This window comes from Bufo bufo, chromosome 3 (assembly GCF_905171765.1).
Source record: "Bufo bufo chromosome 3, aBufBuf1.1, whole genome shotgun sequence".
NCBI classification, from domain to species: Eukaryota; Metazoa; Chordata; class Amphibia; order Anura; family Bufonidae; genus Bufo; species Bufo bufo.
In genome coordinates this window covers 626,171,419-626,193,174 of record NC_053391.1, presented here as the reverse complement: position 1 = coordinate 626,193,174, position 21,756 = coordinate 626,171,419, and the positions used below count along the sequence as shown (strand labels likewise).

General features: G+C 42.0%; 1 protein-coding gene across 5 annotated transcripts in view; it reads right to left on the bottom strand.

Moving 5' to 3' along the window:
• The window catches only part of STARD13 (StAR related lipid transfer domain containing 13), a 285,728-nt gene that overhangs the window by 110,364 nt on the left and 153,608 nt on the right, over positions 1 to 21,756 (bottom strand). Inside the window, exon 1 of one of the 5 annotated variants that reach the window (XM_040426136.1) lies at positions 1,270 to 1,324. The exons of the other annotated variants lie outside the window; for them this stretch is intronic. The gene's annotated coding sequence lies outside the window, so the exon portion shown is untranslated. Of the gene's footprint in view, positions 1 to 1,269; positions 1,325 to 21,756 lie in introns of those variants that run through there. 5 annotated transcript variants of the gene reach the window in all.

Genomic DNA, 21,756 nt, shown 5'->3' with positions numbered 1-21,756 from the left:
AATCCAAGTTTAGGAGATCTACTGTTGTCAAATAGTCAATTTTCTTATAATTGACTGAATTATTACAATATAACGCTATCCACAAGAGAGGAGCAGGAATCTTGCAAGAAGCCAAAGCGATTCATAAGCCAAAGCAATTCACTCTAGAGTAGAAAATACATCTGTGTATGTCAGATATTTATCTTCAGATAGCCTTCACCCAACTGGTGAATCTTTATATACTATACCAAAGCTGGCCATATACATTCAATAGACGTGGGCCAAAAGATAGCTTAGCCAACAGCCATCTCTCCCAAATCCCTCAGGACTCCATAACACACATGCATTTTTGGTTTGGCAGGGTGTGTCTATGTTGTCAATGGGCAGAGAGGAGAAGGCCACCACCAGACACTTCTGGGGGCCGCTTATCTCCTGGGAGAACAAAAGGTTTGGGGGAAAACAATTATGTTCCTCCGATGCTTTTCTCTCCGGACATTATCTGAAGGGGGAGAGTTGGAAGCTCCGAATACGCATCAGATTGTCGGCCAGACCTGCCATGATGGGTTCAGCAGACAATACACTAATGTGTATGGGGGCCTTAAGTGATATCCTGTCCTTTCTTTCACTGGTCTAGAGTATTACAAATGTAAACTAATCAGAAAGAAAAGGCTTCTCATCTCTTATTTCGCCATCTGTAATATGCACTACAATCATCACTCACGAAAGTGCTTACAATCTATGCGTTTTCTTGTGCCATTTATCCTTCTTCTAGAAATCTAATTGTGGAGAAGACTTAAATGGGTTGTTTGGGATAAGAAAATACATTTTCAAATACCTGTTTTTTGAGTTATAATTTAATAGGGAGCATTCTCCTTTCATCTATTTGCCAGAGTGGCTACTAAGTGCATCTTGTGCTGTGGAGAACCAAGCATAACCATGACTTACAGTTTGGGAATAGCTCATGTTCAAACACTACCTCACTGTGGCAATGTAGCGTTGGTGACATCCACAAGTCACTGCCAATAAGAAGTAGAGGGGTCCTGTGCTTTGATAAATGGTTGTGAGGTTCCAGCACCTATTATTTCCTTAAAATGAACTGGGAACCACATGCTGTCTCACCATAACCCCTGTTAATATCTACAAGGCATTACTGCACATTCATGAAGAACATTTTCTAAAAGCACTGAAGACCAGGCTGCAAAGGTTCGTTGCATCTACTAATACAGTAAATATATAGGTTCTAGCTGATCTTTGGAGGGCCTTCTAGACAAGAATTCAGTAAGTACTCACCCTGTGACTTCAAGACCTAGTAGGTTTAGCTCATGGTGAGAACCAAAGTGCTCCTCAACATATGGCTAGGTAGACTTACAGCTTTCCTAAGGGACCAGATAGTTTCCAAGGTCAAATATCTTCCCAGTCAATGCACCTTCTGTCTCAGACAAAATATAGAGGCCACCAGCCTCACCACCCTACTTTCAGTCATAAAATTTGCTTTAGAAATGTTCTCAGATGCCACGTATCCAAGTTATGCAATTGTTCGCTGGTAATCATCGCTAATCTAAATAGACATTCACATTATCAAGGGCAGGAGTTTATCATGCTTTGGGCGGGAGCTGATCTTAACTTTTTTACTGTTTGAAAAGTACAAAGGATCCTAGTAGAAGAGGAGAATAGTCGAGCTTCAGAATTGATAAGGCTGACATTTCTGTTGTTATATGTGGATGACATAATGTGTATCTCGGCTTCTGTTCCCAAATAGAAGGCAGCTGACGTGTTTGGCAGCCGAAGAGACCAAGATGTTTACAATGATAGATTAAAATGCCACAGGAAATGTTTTCATACAGCAGTGGAACAGCTCATGAATGCTTTATTCTCTCTTGAATAGACTCGGCCTATAAGTAGGCATTTTTGAGCGTGCCTGCAGATTACATGCCTTTTCATTCTCCCTTTGTTCCAGGCCGCCTGGAGAATGCTTGTACTATGTGATCAGCTCCATCCAAAAATGAGATGAAACCTTCTTGGAAAGAACCGAGAGAACATCAACGCTCAAAATGTGTAGAACCCAGTAAATAATATCTCACCCACTGTAATTAGAAGTAAAGTCTTGACCTCTGTCAAACTGCACCATAAATGATTGCCACAGATTATGCCTCTATGAATGGTCAGAAAGTATTTGGCATCATGAAAAGAGAATGCAAATTACCAGCTAAGAAATACATCCAAAACCGAGCAAGAAGCCAGTGAATAAAATTGAAAATATGCATCTATTCTTTCGATAGAAATGATGCTGTCTTTCTGTAATACTGGTAATAAGTAGCTTGCAGCATGCTGCTTAGTCTTAAAGGGGTTGTATCTTATTAGAAAAATGTAGCCGTTCCATGTTCAGGCGGATGATATTGAGTTGCAATACTGCACACAGCCTATGGAAAAGAGTGGCGCTGTGTCTGGAAACAAGCAGTTTATTTCATCTCATTCAACTGCTTTAACATAGCATATTGAAGCACATTTCCCATTAACATCCTGTAAAATAGTCACTGAGATAATGTCCTACTGCATACTTTAGTTTAAAGGCTATGTACACCTTCGAGGACAATTTTTTTTATGATTGGATTTTATCAATTTAGGGTTAAAATTCATTTTTTTTTAAATTGGTCTTTATTAAAAATATTGAGCCGTTCTGTCACAAAGGGTTAACTCTTTTTCTATCTGTGTGATTCCTACTTTCCCTTTGTGACGATTATTCAATAAACCTTATCTGTAAATTACTAAGGTCATAAACACTTATTTAAGCCACATTCTTATCAGTAAGATTGAGCTTTAATGAGTGTTTATAAGGTCAGAAATCAGAGATAAGGAGCCGTCAGCTGAGCTGGCTGACGGAAAAGAGAGAAAATCCAGAGGCTGCTTCTAGAGCATCCCAGATCTGTACAGAAAACAGGGCTCCATATTTTTAACAAAGACCAATTGAAAAAAAGATTTTTAGCTCATAAATGAGTACAATGCACTAATAAAAGAAATTGCCCCCAAAGGTGTACTTAGCTATTAAGTCCACCTGAAATAAAGGGGTTGTATTCTACATTTTTCAAACCAGCACCTAGATCTGAATATTTTTGTAATTGCATGTAATTAAAAATGTTGTATAACCAGTGAGTTACTCAATAAAATGTATCTTTATTTTTTGTCCATCTCACTGAGCTGGTCGCACGTGCTCAGTTGTTCTTCAACTGACACCAGCCATATGTTCTGTTAGAAGTTGTGGCAGTTACATGGAGAGAGCTGCAGCATAAAGGACACGTCCTGTTACCTGCCAGGCTGAAGATAATTTAGAAGAGCAACTGGAGCAGTGAATGTGGGGATCTCTGGATCCATGTGAGGTACCGGGCTGGTTCTAGCTTGTTAGAAAGAGATTGTCATGTACTATAGGATGTCTGATTTTCATTTTAAACATCAATCATAGCATAAGCCCTTTAAGGATTAATAGATGAATGTAAAATAACCCAAAAAGTTATAATACCCAGCAGCAAGTGATCCACTGTCAGCTTCATATTGGTACTGCCCTATGTTGGTGCTCATGGGCCGTCTTTAGGCTGGAGCCTATTACTAAATAAAAACCTGGGCTCACCGGAGCATTCTCAGGTTTGTCAGTCCCATTCCTGTGTTAGAGTATATTATTAATATGGTTCTCTGAGCTGAAACCCCACAGGTCACTCAAATGAAGGGTCTGTGGCGCTGCCCCTTTAGTTTAATTAAAGTCCATTTCTATTCCAATGAAAGCAATGGGAACTCCATCAACTCTTGACAACAACAAATGGGTATTCCCTTTAGTACAAGCTTTCCCCTATCCACTGGATTGTTAACTGTTAAATTGGTGGTGGGGGTTCAACCATTGGGACCCCCACTAATGATGTGTCTTCCATTTGAATGGGGAGCTGGTCAAGCACACCACCACGCTGTTCTCGGCTATGTTCAGCAGTCCCAAAGCATTCCATTAAAACGTAGGGAATGGGTCTACCATTCTTGTCATTGGCGGTGGTCCCACCAACTAGACCTCCACCGAATTAATGGTTATTCCCTCATTAAGGACTGTAAAAGTACTTATGGGAAATACTATAGCTTCCTTTTGCTGCTGCTTAGTAAGGCTTTCTTTAAAGTGGCATTTTGGGTCCATTGCATCAGATTTCCATTGGTCCCTGGTCTACTGCACCATACATTCCAATAAAGAACAGAAACCCGATGGAAACATGACGGACCATTTATAAGTCAATGGAATCCATTATGCTTGGATCTGTCATGGCTCCTGCAAAAACGTAAGCCATGATGCCAGAATGAACAGAGCCTTTTATCAACCGCCTGTTTTTTTTTTCCAAAGAGGATGTTAGACATATGTGAAAGAGAAGGTATATGAAATCTTTCATTATTCCATGGATTATAACAGTTATCATCTCCCATCGGTGTTGTTTCTCAGCTCGCTGGAAGAAGTTACAATTATGGACATTTCCACATAAGTGTGTTTTATATCTTCATTTCTGTCAGGGTCATAAATGTAATGGACCACAACATCTATGACTGAGTGCTGCATCCAGAACATCAGAGTGATTTATTGGCCTGGTGTGCTACACTGTAAGTACCATTATGCAGGATCTAATGATATTAAAAGGATGTTACATTTACACAAGTGAAGAACATTTTTCCACTACAGATAAACTGATGCCTTAGGGCAAAATAGGCCAGAGGTCTGCAGTAAAACGATATTTAAGACTCAATATATGTGATAAAATGTCATGGTTGTTGCGATACCAATTTTTTTTATTAGATTTCGATACCATAAAAAAGTATTGTGATACTCGATACCATGCGAAAATAAACAAATTAAAAAAGTCACGTGCATTCCACATTTAAAAAATGGTGAATCGCGCATTTTATATATTTTTTTTCAGTTCAGGCATTCACCGCATAAATTTTTTTTATATTTTAATAGTTTGGACTTTTCGGACGTGGGCGATGTTTATTTATTTATGGTTAATATATTTCATATGTAAAATTGGGAAAGGGGGTGATTTATACTTTAATATTTTGGTGTTTTTTTTTAACTTTTTTTTTTTTTACAGTTTATTTAATAACTATCCTGGGATCTTTTCATCCCTTGTTCTATTTACCCTGATAGAGCTCTATTAGGGTGAATAGGACCTCACACTCTCCCTGCTGCTCTGTGCACACAGCAGCAGAGAGATTACCATGGCAGCCAGGGCTTCAGTAGCGTCCTGGCTGCCATGGTAACCGATCGGAGCCCCAGAATTGCATTGCTGGGGCTCCGATCAGAAGCTGCCAATGCACCACCAATGAGGAGGAGGGAGGGGACCCTGTGGCCACTGCCACCAATGATTATAATACTGGGGGAGGTGGGCACACTGTGCCACCAATGATAATTAACCTTTAATACAGGAGGCGGGTGCCGGCAGCAGATCAGCAGCAGCTAACCCCTCAGGTGCCACACCTGAGGGGTTAACTGCCGCTGATCGCAGCTCTCTGTCAAAGGCAGGTTGCCGGCTATGCGATTCTGCTGCCGGCACCTGCCTTCTGTATTAAAAGTTAAAGACCACCTTAAATGGGTTCGGACTTTGTTAAGTAGCAGGCTACACAGAGCGGCGCCCAGAGATGTCCCAGCACTTACTACTATTCCTGGGTGCCGCTCCGTTCGCCCGCTGTGCCCCATTACTGTCTCCTGCTCCATATGCTAATTACTATCGGATCAATGGGGAGGAGACATTAGCTTCTCTAGTGGCCATTCCTTTTCCCTGGCTGTAGCGCTGTCCAATCGCAGAGCAGCGCAGAGAGAAGGAACGCCCAGGAGAGAAGCTGATGTCTCCTCCCCATTGCTCCGATAGTAATTAGCATATGGAGCAGGAGACAGTAATGGGGCACAGGAGCACAGCGGGTGAACGGAGCGGCACCCAGGAATAATAGTAAGTGCTGGGACATCCCCGGACGCCGCTCTATGTAGCCTGCTACTTAAAGTCCGGACAGACGAAAAGTCCTATCATTGGTGGTGCAGTGCGCCCGCCCCACCTCCGCCCCTCTCTCCCCAATGGTGGCAGCGGCAGCAGCAGCACAGGGGGAGGGAGAGACTGCTTCCTTCTCCCCTGTGCTGCTGAGGGAACATGAGCGCGCTGACAGCAGCGCGCTCATGTTCTGTGATACTAGACTGCGCAGCAGCGCAGCCCAGTATCAAAAAAATGGAAATCCCGGTATCGTATCGATACCGGGACAAAAGTATCTATTGGGTATCGAAATTTCAATACCCGCAACAACCCTAGTAACGACACAAAAGAAATGACACAGCAGATTATCATCTCAGAAAACATTTGGGTTTAACAAACCACCACGAGATTAGGGATTACGCGCTTTGGACAATCCCTTTTTGTTTCAAGGGTCTCCTGACAATAGGCTGATTACAGAGTATACTTCTACTGGGATACCCTGCAATCAGCTGTCCTCTATGAAGAAACCTAGCATCAAATGTTTAATTTCCCTACAGCTGGAGAGATGAAGAATTACACAGATCCCATATAAATTAGTGGGTTATCAATATGTCCTCCAACAAAAAGACTGGCTAAAAAATGGAGGTCCTGAATCTGCACTTGGCGGTCAGGCATTTGGCCTTTTTGACCAAGTTGAGCCAAGTAAGATATCATTTGGATGTTCATCTTCTTGAGCTGGCATGCTGAAGACTCTTAAAGCCTGTATTAGACCTAGCGATCATACAGGTGATTGTCTGTAGGGAATCATTCCTTCCTGGCAATTGCAAGCTGCTATTACATGCAACAATCTCCTCCACAGCATGGGAAAGAGCGATCGTTATACCATGGCTCGTCCCCATGCTGTCTAGTTGTTTGCAAATCATGATCTTTTAGCATGCTGAAAGATTACGGTTGCCCGATGCTGAAAGATTACGATTCATCAGAATATCGGCGGCCTTATTACACTGCCAGATGATCGCTAACGGGTTTTACTACGAACGCTCGTTAGCTATTATCTAGCAGAAAATCTGCCAGTGTAATACAGCCTTTAGCAGTCGTTCTCTGTGGTTGGAAAAGGACATTCATAATCTGATGTTGACTATCAGCTGTCATTTCTGACAATATTTTTTTTCATACTTGATAAGTATCACCAACTAAGGGTACTTTCACACTTTCATTGTCAATCTGGACAAAACTGAACTGAACAGCATGGAGTGCTCCAAAATTCATTCCGTTCCGTTTAGTTGCGTTCCTAGACCGGAGAGCAAACCGCAACATGTTGTATTTTGCTTTCCGTCCTGGGAAAAATGGAAAAAAACGGTTCCGTCATGAACCCCAACACAAGTTTTATCTGACACAATAGAAACAGATCCATCTTCCATTGACTTTCAATGGAGTTCAAACGGATCCGTCTTGTCAATGTTAAAGATAATACAACTGGATCCGTTCATAACAGATGCAGATGGTTGTATTATCAGTAACGGAAGCGTTTTTGTTGAACCCTGCCGGATCCAGAAAAAACGCTAGTGTGAAAGTAGCCTAAGGAGTTTGTTTTCAGTCCATGAGTTGCTATTGTTTTTCTGTACCGAACGCCACAATCCAGATATAACTAATATCAGACCACATTATACTTCATGTACTAAATACTTCAATAAACATTTGCTCATCCCAGTTACTAAATAGTCTGTGTCATTGCATTGTGATAACAGACAGGCACGTAATGGGTCCATCCATTTGTTATATTAAGACCCATATATCTTTTCTGGTTGGGGGTCACATTGTCAGTCTGAACAAATTCCAAGGGCTTCGGCGGTATTACCAACTGAAATACTATATTTATCGCATATTGAACATACAGTATATATCATAAATGCCTAGATGCCTAAATGTCTAGATATACTTCTAGTACTCCCATCTAATGGGAAAATACATAAAAGATACATGTGAGCAGCCACAGATGGTTGAGGGCCACACAGAATGGTATCGAGGGCTGCAGGTTGTGCACCCCTGCTCTAGATCCTGCACATTTGTAGGTTGCTGAAACTGGTGTCCCTTAAATCTCAACTGGCGACCGGACAGGCCAAGGAAGTATTGCAATCTAGTGCAGATATTTCTGGGAAATCCTTGCGGTGTATAGGAGAGCATTATTTAGCTGAAAAATGCCCGTTGTAGATCCTGCCATAACAGGAACCCATGTGGCCGCAGGATGTCCTGCACATATCACTGTGCTGTCAGTGTCCCTTGTGTCAGCACTAGGGGTGACCGACTGTCATATGTGATGTCTCCTCAGATCATCACACCAGCAGTTGGGGCAACGTGTCACTCCACAGCAAAGGCAGGATTGAATTGCTCACCACGAGGTTTTCATACTAGAACCCAACCCTTGTAAGATCCCAAATCGAACGTGGATATGTCCCTAAAGGTGATACAGTTACAGTCTGTAGTGGACCAGTTTGTAGTTTATGATACCACTGAGCCAAATTTCCTTCTGCTAAATGCCTTGAAATGGTCTGGGCAGAGACACGGGTGTAATAAAGGTGTCACCTGTGTCTGGATGGTGGACAACAAAACTTTGAGAGCTGCTTGTGCTAGGTGGCCAATCAAACATCTGTCTAGCCGTCCTGGAGGCTGTTTGCTGTGTGTGTGTGCCCTAGTGTAACCAATGCTCCCAGTAGTGGATACAGGTAGTGACATGATCAGTAGTAGTGTCTTTGTTACATGACCATGGAGAGCTATTATGGCACTCAAGGATATCACTATGGATGCAACATCACTAACCAGTGTGGTAAACAGATGACCAGTAGTGTGGGAAGTAGTGGGCCACAGCAATGGAAACAGTTTTTTACCAAGAAAATACCTATATTTGAAAGATTTTTATTCGTTAACAGATATAATGACAAAAGGTTATCAAATATTCACCCCTATCTTGGAGGACTCCTTTAATGCTGATATTTTAAAGAATATGCACATAGGTTGCCTTAATAGCATGGTTGGCTCTTCACTAAGGCTACATTCAAACGGCCGTATGAATGGATCCGCATCCATTCCACAATTTTGCGGAACAGGTGCGGACCCATTCATTTTCAATTCACTTCTGTTCCTTTTGTGGCCCCGCAAAAATATAGAGCGTGTCCTATTCTTGTCTGCAATCGTGGAATAGAATAGGCATTTTCTATATAGCACCGGCCATGTGCGTACCGCAAAACACTTACGGTTATGTGAATGTAGCCTTAATGGAACAAAGCTGAATAAAACAAAGTAGAAACATTACTTGGATATACAGTTAGGTCCATATACACTCACCTAAAGAATTATTAGGAACACCTGTTCTATTTCTCATTAATGCAATTATCTAGTCAACAAATCACATGGCAGTTGCTTTAATGCATTTAGGGGTGTGGTCCTGGTCAAGACAATCTCTCGAACTCCAAACTGAATGTCAGAATGGGAAAGAAAGGTGATTTAAGCAATTTTGAGCGTGGCATGGTTGTTGGTGCCAGACGGGCCGGTCTGAGTATTTCACAATCTGCTCAGTTACTGGGATTTTCATGCACAACCATTTCTAGGGTTTACAAAGAATGGTGTGAAAAGGAAAAAACATCCAGTATGCGGCAGTCCTGTGGGCAAAAATGCCTTGTGGATGCTAGAGGTCAGAGGAGAATGGGCTGACTGATTCAAGCTGATAGAAGAGCAACGTTGACTGAAATGACCACTCGTTACAACCGAGGTATGCAGCAAAGCATTTGTGAAGCCACAACACGCACAACCTTGAGGCGGATGGGCTACAACAGCAGAAGACCCCACTGGGTACCACTCATCTCCACTACAAATAGGAAAAAGAGGCTACAATTTGCACGAGCTCACCAAAATTGGACTGTTGAAGACTGGAAAAATGTTGCCTGGTCTGATGAGTCTCGATTTCTGTTGAGACATTCAAATGGTAGAGTCCGAGTTTGGCGTAAACAGAATGAGAACATGTATCCATCATCTGATGGCTACTTCCAGCAGGATAATGCACCATGTCACAAAGCTCGAATCATTTCAAATTGGTTTCTTGAACATGACAATGAGTTCACTGTACTAAAATGGCCCCCACAGTCACCAGATCTCAACCCAATAGAGCATCTTTGGGATGTGGTGGAACGGGAGCTTCGTGCCCTGGATGTGCATCCCTCAAATCTCCATCAACTGCAAGATGCTATCCTATCAATATGGGTCAACATTTCTAAAGAATGCTATCAGCACCTTGTTGAATCAATGCCACGTAGAATTAAGGCAGTTCTGAAGGCAAAAGGGGGTCCAACACCGTATTAGTATGGTGTTCCTAATAATTCTTTAGGTGAGTGTATATTTGGACAGAGACAACATTTTTCGAATTTTTGTTCTGTACATTACCACAATGGACTTTGAACAAAACTATTCAGATGCTGTTGAAGTTCAGACTTTCAGCTTTAATTCAGTAGGTTGAACAAAATGTGAGGAACTCAATCCCTTCATTTCAGGGGCTCAAAAGTAATTGGACAAATCAAATAATTGTAAAAAAAAAATCTAATACTTAGTTGAAAACCCTTTGTTGGCAATGACTGCTTGAAGTCTTGAACTCATGGACCTCACCAGACGCTGTGTTTCCTCCTTTTTAATGCTCGGCCTTTACTGCCGCAGTTTTCAGTTGCTGTTTGTTTGTGGCCTTTCTGTCTGAAGTTTAGTCTTCTTTGCTTTATAAAACTCCTGGGTTGCTTTGGCTTTATGTTTTGGGTCATTGTCCATCTGTATTATGAAACGCTGACCAATCAGTTTGGCTGGATTTGAGCACACAGTATGTCTCTGAAAACCCCAGAATTCATCCGGCTGCTTCTGTCCTGTGTCACATCATCAATAAACACTAGGGACCTAGTGCCACCGGCAGCCATGCATGCCCAAGTCATCACACTGCCTCTGCCGTGTTTTACAGATGATGGTATGCTTCGGATCATGATCTGTACCGTGCCTTCGCCATACTTTTTTCTTTCCACCATTCTGGTAGAGGTTGATCTTGGTTTCATCTGTCCAAAGAATGTTCTTCCAGAAGTGTGCTGGTTTTTTAAGATTTTTTTTTTTAGCAAAGTCCAATCTAGCCTTTTTTATTCTTGAGGCTTATGAGTGGCTTGCGGTGAACCCTCTGTATTTACAGTATCTCACAAAAATGAGTACACGCCTCACATTTTTGTAAATATGTAAAAATATGTAACTTTTATGATATTTTATGAAGATATGATACAATGTAAAGTAGTCATTGTACAGCTTGTATAATAGTGTAAATTTGGAGTGCCCTCAAAATAACTCAACACACAGTCATTAATATCTAAACCACTGGCAACAAAAGTGAGTACACCCCAAGTGAAAATGGCCAAATTGTGCCCAATTAGCCATTTTCCCTTCCCGGTGTCATTTGACTCCTTAGTGTTACAAGGTCTCAGGTGTGAATGGGGAGCAGGTGTGTTAAATTTGGTGTTATCGCTCTTACACTCTCTCATACTGGTCACTGGAAGTTCAACATGGCACCTCATGGCAAAGAACTCTGAGGATCTGAAAAAAAGAAATGTTGCTCTACATAAAGATTGTCTTGGCTATAAGAATATTGTCAACACCCTGAAACTGAGCTGCAGCATGGTGGCCAAGACCATACAACAATTTAACAAGACAGGTTCCACTCAGAACAGGCCTCGCCATGGTCGACCAAAGAAGTTGAGTGCACGTGCTCAGTGTCATATCCAGAGGTTGTCTTTTCAAAGTAGACGTATGAGTGCTGCCAGCACTGCATTCTATTGGTGTGTGTGTGTGTGTGTGTGTGGGGGGGGGTTAGCCTGTCAGTGCTCAGACCATACATCGCACACTGCATCACATTGGTCGGCATGGCTGTCGTCCCAGAAGGAAGCCTCTTCTAAAGATGATGCACAAGAAAGCCTGCAAACAGTTTTCTGAAGACAAGCAGACTAAGGACATGGATTACTGGAAACATGTTGTCACGATCATTGTGAGGGGAACCTCCACACTGAACACAGGAGGGAAGGGGAACAGTAACTGGGCCTGGAAACTAGGGAAGAAACAGGTCACCTTTTAGACAACCCTAATCTGGGCCCTGACTACCTATCAATATGAATAGACTTTGAAGGTAGGAATATTCATAAGCAGGATACCTAAAAAATTATTTCCCTATAAGGCCCTGGAATAGGTATAGGACCAGAGACAACCCCTTCCTCCCCGGACGAATGGAAGTCTCTGTCTCAGTCCCAGATACAACAACAGGAAATATAACAAATACAAACAAACGCGACACTTAACTTCTGTAGAGATGGAAGAACTGGAACACCAGAGAGGATCTCACACCAGCTCAGCCAAACCCAAATGAAGCTATCAACCGCATAGTCAGAAGGGTGGGGTGAGACTATAAAGGGTAGAAGTAATGACCACTGAGCAACAGCTGAGAAAAGGGAAGTGGTCATTAACCCTATCATTAACCCTATCAACACTGAATCAAGAGAAATCAAGGAGGCTGTTAGATTCCTCCACGCTCAGCCAATCTCCTTGATTTCCTGACATCAGTCACCTGAGGGACCGTGACACATGTCCTGTAGTCTGAGGAGACCAAGATAAACTTATTTGGCTCAGATGGTGTCAAGCATATGTGGTGGCAACCAGGTGAGGAGTAAAAAGACAAGTCTGTCTTGCCTACAGTCAAGCATGATGGTGGCAGTGTCATGGTTTGGGGCTGCATGAGTGCTGCTGACTGTGGGGAGCTATAGTTCATTGAGGGAACCATGAATGCCAACATGTACTGTGACATACTGAAGCAGAGCATGATCCCCTCCCTTCGGAAACTGGGCCATAGGGCAGTATTCCAACATGATAACGACCCCAAATGCCTCCAAAATGACCACTGCTTTACTAAAGAAACTGAGGGTAAAGTTGCTGGACTGGCCAAGCATGTCTCCAGACCAAAACCCTATTAAGCATCTGTGGGCATCCTCAAACGGAAGGTGGAGGAGCGCAAGGTCTCTAACATCCACCAGCTCTGTCATCATGGAGAAGCGGAAGAGGATTCCAGTGGCAACCTGTGAAGCTCTAGTGAACTCTATGCCCAAGAAAATTAAGGCAGTGCTGGAAAATAATGGGGGACATTTTCACTTAGGGGTGTACTCACTTTTGTTGCCAGTGGTTTAGACATTAATGAGTGTTGAGTTATTTTGAGGGCACACCAAACTTACACTGTTATACAAGCTGTACCCTGACTACTTTACATTGTATCAAAGTGTCATATCTTGAGTGTTGTGCCATGAAATGATCTAATAAAATATTTACAAAAATGTGAGAGGTGTACTCACTTTTGTGAGACACTGTACTTTCATGCAGTCTTCTCTTTATGGTAGATTTGGATATTGATACGCCTATATCCTGGAGAGCGTTGTTCCCTTGGTTGGCTGTTGTGAAGGGGGGTTCTCTTCACCGTGGTAATTATTCTGTGATCATCCACCACTGTTGTCTTCCGTGGGCGTCCAGGTCTTTTTGCATTGTTGAAGTCACCAGTGCTTGCTTTCTTTCTTTCTTTTTTTCTTTCTCAGGATGTACCAAACTGTAGATTTTGCCACTTCTAATAGTGTAGCAATTTCTCGGATGGTTTTTTTCTGTTTTCGCAGATGAAGGATGGCTTGTTTCAATTGCATGGAGAGCTCCTTTGACCGCATGTTTACTTCTCAGCAAAATCTTCAAAATGCAAGCACCACACCTCAAATCAACTCCAGGCCTTTTATGTGCTTAATTGAGAATGCAATAATGAAGGAATTGCCCACACCTGCGTCAATTGTCCAATTACTTTTGATCCCTTTAAAAACAGGGTGCCACAGGTAAAGGAGCTGAAACTCGTAAACCCTTCATCCAATTTTAATGTGGATACCCTCAAATGAAAGCTAAAGGTCTGGACTTTATGTCCATGTCCATTCTATAACTATAACTTGAATCAATGGTCTGCCTAGGGTGATTGGCACCCGGGGCGGGTCCTTTCTTTGGCACCCCCTCCCCCCATACTTTAAAAAAATTGTACCCCCTCACAGTAGTATTGCCCTCATTGTACAACCTTCACAGTAGTTTTGTACAGATGTGTGCCCCTTCACAGTAGTTATGCTAACATTGTGCCCTCTCACAGTAGTTATGCCCACATTGTGCCCCCTCACAGTAGTTATGCCCTCTCTGTGCCCCTTTCACATTTCTAAAGCCCTCTATGTGCACCCTTTATAATAATAATGCCCATTGTGCCCCCTTCACAGTAATAATGCCCACTGTGCCCCCTTCACAGTAATAAAGTCCTTTGTGCCCCCTCCATAGTAAAAAAGTCCTCTGTGCTCTGTTCTGAGCATCAGTATGGGCAGCATGACTCATTTTCCCTGCCAATAGGTAGGCACAGGCCTATACCCATTTGTACGTGCTAGGTGGCTGCCTCCTCAAGAACATAATGTTCTATTCTCTTCTTGTATGCCACGAACCATACTTTTCCTATAAATGTTGAATTTGCCCATTTGTCACCAATAAACCAGGCTATTATTTTAAGAAGCACTGTACAATAAATCTGCATATAAGACGCACAGACGGCAGCTGCGGCAAGGCAGCGCACACATCAGACAATGACGCCACCAGCTCCACAGCTGAGGATGCCGCACGTCACCGCTTCAGTGAGGAGACCCTCAGTACCTCTCACCGCTCACTACTCCAGTGCCCAGCCCTTTGGCCACTTGGCCAATCACAGGTCGGATCTCACCTCACCCCCCTATCCCTGCTGACCAATGAGCGCACCACTGAGATCTCCCAGGCCCTGTGCCTGTCAGCCGCGGACTGTGCACGGCGGGGGGTTAAGGGAGATGATTTTCCAGGCTGATGTGTACTATAGTTTTTCACAGCTGAGACATTAACCCGTCAGAGGGTACAGTTAATGTAGGTAGTATATAACCAACTCATAATTCACAGACTGTGGTAGTTAATGTCTCAGCTGTGAAAAACTATAGTACACATCAGCCTGGAAAATCATCTCCCTTAACCCCCCCTGCACAGTCCTACCTTTAAAATGTAGCCTTTAATATCTATCAATTAAACAATAACCCAAAATAATAAATCAATATGGTGAAAAAACAATAACAAAAAATCAATAATGGTACATAGGGCAGTTTTGTAGGCATAGGTATGGGTGGATTAGTAAATGGGAAAATATCCCTAATTCTCACCCTAAAATGTAGACCCTGCCTACAAGGTGGAATAGCCGCCCCGATAAGGGCGATCCCGTACCAGGAACCTCCTGGCCCTGATTGGCCAGCTGTTATTAGGCGATCTCAAACTATATTGGTGATAACCTACCATAAATACCAAAAATAACAAAATGATATACAAAATGATATAGAATAATGTGCTTTATCAGATGATAAATAGATAGAACATATCAACTCACTAAACGCAGCGCCATTAACACAAATATCAAATGAGTCAATGGTATAGTGGTAAAATATCAACTCAATTTAATGTCTCAGTCCGAGTTAACTGGGACATTAAATTGAGTTGATATTGGTATTTGGTTTATCTTAGTGCTTTGCATAGCATCATCATCAAGCTGACATTCCTATGGAATATACAGCACAGTATACAAGACTGAGGCCCCTAATCCAAACAGATGCTTACACTATATGATAGTAAAGGCTATGAATTTATGAACTAGATTCTGGGTTATCTATTTTGGTATATCATTAGTTTTTGAGAAAAAGAGAAAGTTCAGCAGCTCTCACCTGCCCCTCCTTCAGCTGTGAGCACGGATAACCCGAGTCAGGCAACGGGTAATTATATGAAAAAAGGTTGTAGAAATCCAGCTCCACTTTGATAAAGAAAAATAAATTTATTTTGCTTGCGGTAAAATCTCATCCATTAGTTACAAAAATAGCAGTCTTGTCTACGCGTTTCGGGCTACCAAAGACAAATTTCAGCCCTTCCTCATGACACACGTGTCATGAGGAAGGGCTGAAATTTGTCTTTGGTAGCCCGAAACGCGTAGACAAGACTGCTATTTTTGTAACTGATGGATGAGATTTTACCGCAAGCAAAATAAATTTATTTTCCTTTATCAAAGTGGAGCTGGATTTCTACAACCTTTTTTCATCATTAGTTTTTAGTTTTTGGTCTGAATCTAAAAGTACAGATTCACATTAGCAAAATATAGGGGATATTTATCAAATCTTCTACGCCAGTTTTGTGGTGTAAGAATGTCACAAGGGAAGTCGTGTGCAACAGTTTGTGCATTTTTTTTTTTGTTGCAATTTGTGGTAAAGATTTGAGACTTTTAAAGGGAATCTGTCACTAGCATACTAACATATTAGCATATTAGCCGCGCCTCTGGGAGGCGATTTAGCTGAACTTGGAGGAGTTCTTAGTTTTCAAATTTCGGCGGGCACGGCACTTCAGAGGGGCGTTCCTGGGCACCGTGGAGAAAGAATAACTCCCCTCTGGGCTCCTTACAACTTCATTTGCATATCATAAGAAGCGTTTTTTTTAAGAAATTACAAGACTCACAATAAAAAGAACAAGACATATGGAAATAATGTACTTTATTACACATGGATTCATCAAAAAAATTTTTTGCTAATATGCTAGTGACAGATTCCCTTTAATGAACTTTGCCACTTTTTAAGAACTGGTGTGAAAGCTGGTCAGGATTACAGAGTAGAATAGTTTAAAGTCTACTTTATTTGGTGCAATGTTTTCAAAAAGTCGCATCTCTGCACCAGGCAACCCCCTGACGTACTTTCACTGACAGTAGGCAAAACCACATCAAACTTGTGCAATGTTTTCAAAAAGTCGCATCTCTGCACCAGGCAACCCCCTGACGTACTTTCACTGACAGTAGGCAAAACCACATCAAACTTGTGCAATGTTTTCAAAAAGTCGCATCTCTGCACCAGGCAACCCCCTGACGTACTTTCACTGACAGTAGGCAAAACCACATCAAACTTGTGCAATGTTTTCAAAAAGTCGCATCTCTGCACCAGGCAACCCCCTGACGTACTTTCACTGACAGTAGGCAAAACCACATCAAACTTGTGCCCAAGTTTAATAAAACAAAACACAATACTGGACCTAATCCATAACTTGGCCGTGTGCTGCTCCTGATTGGAATTAGGCCATCTACATTTGTAAAGGTCACCTCACCTAATTTAAGAACGCACCCCGTACTGTCTCTAACCCCTGCCATTTTGGCACCGAAAATGACAGAAATTCAGGCGGATCCAGCATGTAAGTGGAACCTGCACTTTCTGAATTATATGATAGCCGCTATGGCACATAACAGGTATATTTAGTGTTAGGAACCCGTCTAACTAGAGATTGCCTTAACGTGCGGCAGACGGGCTCAAATAATTTTGTACAAAACGATTTGCCAAGTATCTCTAACTTATTAGTTCAGCATTTGCAATTATGATGCAATTTTGTACTTTATTTGGTTTGCAGTGAGCTGTTGCATTGCATGTTTTGTCTAACAGTCTTGTTCTCAGCCATAGCAACGTGTACCTGCACTTTGGGATGTGCTGACTGACCCCCTTTTTTCTTTACCTAACGTTGTCATCAGTTTTGCATGACAGACTCCCTTTAAGTAGCAGAGAAGCATTTGGCATAAATTAAGTACCAGGGCACAGGTGCCACATCTACCTCTGCACCACCTATAGCTACACTAGAAGCAAAAGACTGAACAGAGGGAACCAACTTGGAGACATCTCTGATTAAGAAACTCAGTGATAGCTTCATAGTTTTTACATAGTTTACAAGCCCCTTTACATTTATGTTCAAAAAGTTCAGCTTTGCACTGAATTAGAAAAATAATGCACAGCTGAAACATGGATCTCTGCTGTGGAGTGGCATGTGGATCCACACAAGGATCAGCGCCAATGCAATTCCATGGAGCTACACTAATAATTAGAGATGAGCGAATCGAAGCTGACGAAGTGGAATTCGATCCGAATTTCAGGAACAATTTTATTCGCACCGAAGTCAAATTTCCTCGTTCTTCTTGGTAATGAATCACATTTTTTCCTAAAATGGCTGCTGCATGTGAATTTCCTTGTGCTTCGTGGTAACGAATCGCATTTTTTCCTACAATGGCTGCTGTACGTGTGAGGACATGGAGAAAGGAACTCTGGAAAGGCGGGATCACCCATAATGCCATGCATGCAGCCAATCAGCAGCCACCCAGCCCTGTGATGTCACAGCCCTATAAATAGCTGCAGCCATCTTAGAAGACAGTGTACTTAGTGCAGGGAGAGACGTCAGCAGGCGCTAGGGACAGTGACAGGAAAGACTTGATTGTGGTGAAAAAACTATTTATAAGTGCAGGGAAAGAATAGGGAGGAATCATTCCACAGCATTTATGTAGAACAGGGTTAAGTAGGGGAGGTTGACTGGGTAATAGGAACAATCCTATTACACCTTGCCATTATACAGCTCTGTCATTCCAGCAAACCGTTCTTATTAGGGTGCAAGTGCTGTTTGATACAGGCATTAACAGGGTTTATTACAAGGAAATTAGGGAGATTAGGGAGGTTAACAAGTGGCTAAAGAACTGGTCTAGGACGGAGGAGTTTGGGTTCCTGGAGAACTGGGCCGACTTCTCTGTTGGCTACAGGCTCTATCGTAGGGATGGGCTGCACCTCAATGGGGAAGGGGCAGCTGTGTTGGGGGGAAAGATGGCTAGAAGGTTGGAGGAGTGTTTAAACTAGGGACTGGGGGAGGGTAATTACGTTATAGGATGGGAAGATAGTACAGATAGAGACCAGGGGCAAGGTAGTGGGACTGGGGGAGGAATAGAAGGAGGGACTAGAACAGTTCAGAAGGAAAGGTGTAGGGTAAAAAATATACATAAACCTCTTAAATGTATGTATACTAATGCCAGAAGCCTGACTAATAAAACTGGGGAGCTGGAATTAGTGATGTGTGAGGAGAACTATGACATAGTGGGAATAACATGGCTGGATGATAGCTATGACTGGGCGGTTAATGTACAAGGTTACAGTCTGTTTAGAAAGGATCGTCAAAACCGGAGAGGGGGAAGAGTCTGCCTTTATGTAAAGTCCTGTCTAAAGCCCATGAACATGTGGAGTCACTGTGGGTAGAAATACATGGAGGCAAAAATAATAATAAATTACTAATAGGAGTTTATTATAAACCACCAGAAAATCTACTACTAAACGAGATAGACCAGGCGGCAAATCATAATGAGGTGGTTATTATGGGGGACTTCAACTACCCAGATATAGACTGGGAAACTGAAACCTGTACATCTCATAAAGGAAACAGGTTCTTGGCAATAACCAAAGACAATTACCTTTCCCAACTGGTTCAGGACCCGACTAGAGGGATGGCCATACTGGACTTAGTATTAACCAATAGGCCTGACAGAACAACAGATGTGCAGGTTGGGGGACACCTGGGAAATAGTGACCATAAATTAATAACCTTCCAATTATCCTTCAAACAAGCGTTTCTACAGAGAGGAACAAAAATACCAAACTTCAAAAAAGCAAACTTTAGCCAACTAAGAGTTGCCATAGGCCTAACTAACTGGGACAAAGTCTTCAAAAATAAAAATACAGCCACAAAATGGGATATTTTTAAAAACATCCTAAAATCTAATTGTGAGAGGTACATACCTTATGGGAATAAAAGGTTAAGGAACAAGAAGAAACCAATATGGATAAATAAAACTGTAAAGAAGGCAATAAATGACAAAAAGAAAGCATTTAAATCACTAAAACAAAAGGGTAGCGAGGAAGCACTGGAAAACTATAAGGAAAAAAATAGAATATGTAAAAAATAAAAGCCGCCAAACTAGAGACCGAGAGATTAATTGCCAAAGAGAGTAAAACTAACCCTAAAATGTTCTTCAATTATATAAATGGTAAAAAGTATAAATCTGAAGGTGTCGGCCCTTTAAAGAGTAATGAGGGGGGAGTTGCAGACAGCGATGAGGAGAAAGAAAAGCTAATAAATATTTTTTTCTCCAATGTATTCACTGAGGAAAATAAACTGTCAGATGAAATGCAGAATGTAAAAATAAATTCCCCATTAAAAGTGTCCTGTCTGACCCAGGAAGAAGTACAACAGCGACTTAAAAAGATTAAAGTAGACAAATCGCCAGGACCGGATGGCATACACCCCTGTATCCTAAGAGAATTAAGTAATGTCATAGCCAGACCCTTATTTCTGATATTTACAGACTCTATACTGACAGGGAGTGCTCCACAGGATTGGTCCATAGTAAATGTGGTGCCAATATTAAAAAAGGGTCCAAAAACAGAGCCTGGAAACTATAGGCTGGTAAGTTTAACATCTGTTTTTGGGTAAACTGTTTAAAGGTTTTCTAAGAGATGCTATCTTGGAGGATCTCAATGAAAACAAGCAAATAACGCCATATCAGCATGGCTTCATGAGGGATCGGTTATGTCAAACTAATTTAATCTGTTTCTATGAGGAGGTAAGTTCTAGACTTGACAATGGCGAATCAATGGATGTCGTGTATCTGGACTTCTCCAAAGCATTTGACACTGTACCACATAAAAGGTTGTATATAAAATGAGAATGCTCGGACTGGGAGAAAACTTCTGTATGTGGGTAAGTAACTGGCTCAATGATAGAAAACAGAGGGTGGGTATTAACGGTATACACTCAGATTGGGTCACTGTCACTAGTGAGGTACCTCAGGGGTCAGTATTGGGCCCTATTCTCTTCAATATATTTATTAATGATCTTGTAGAAGGCTTGCACAGTAAAATATAATTTTTTGCAGTTGACACTAAACCGTGTAAAGTAATTGACAAGGAAGAGGACAGTATACTACTACAGAGGGATCTGGATAGATTGGAGGCTTGGGCAGATAAGTGGCAGATGAGGTTTAACACTGACAAATGTAAGGTTATGCACATGGGAAGGAATAATGCAAGTCACCCGTACATACTAAATGATAAAACACTGGGTAACACTGACATGGAAAAGGACCTAGGAATTTTTATAAACAGCAAACTAAGCTGCAGAAACCAGTGTCAGGCAGCTGCTACCAAGGCCAATAAGATAATGGTTTGCATCAAAAGGGGCATAGATGCCCGTGATGAGAACATAGTCCTACCACTTTACAAATCACTAGTCACACCACACATGGAGTACTGTGTACAGTTCTGGGCTCCTGTGAACAAGGCAGACATAGCAGAGCTGGAGAGGGTTCAGAGGAGGGCAACTAAAGTAATAACTGGAATGGGGCAACTACAGTAGCCTGAAAGATTATCAAAATTAGGGTTATTCACTTTAGAAAAAAAGACGACTGAGGGTAGATCTAATTGCTATGTATAAATATATCAGGGGTCAGTACAGAGATCTCTCCCATCATCTATTTATCCCCAGGACTGTGACTGTGACGAGGGGACATCCTCTGCGTCTGGAGGAAAGAAGGATTGTACACAAACATAGAAGAGGATTCTTTACGGTAAGAGCAGTGAGACTATGGAACTCTCTGCCTGAGGAGGTGGTGATGGTGAGTACAATAAAGGAATTCAAGAGGGTCCTGGATGTATTTCTGGAGTGTAATAATATTACAGGCTATAGCTACTAGAGAGGGGTCGTTGATCCAGGGAGTTATTCTGATTGCCTAATTGGAGTCTGGAAGGAATTTTTCCCCCCTTAAGTGGGGAAAATTGGCTTCTACCTCACAGTTTTT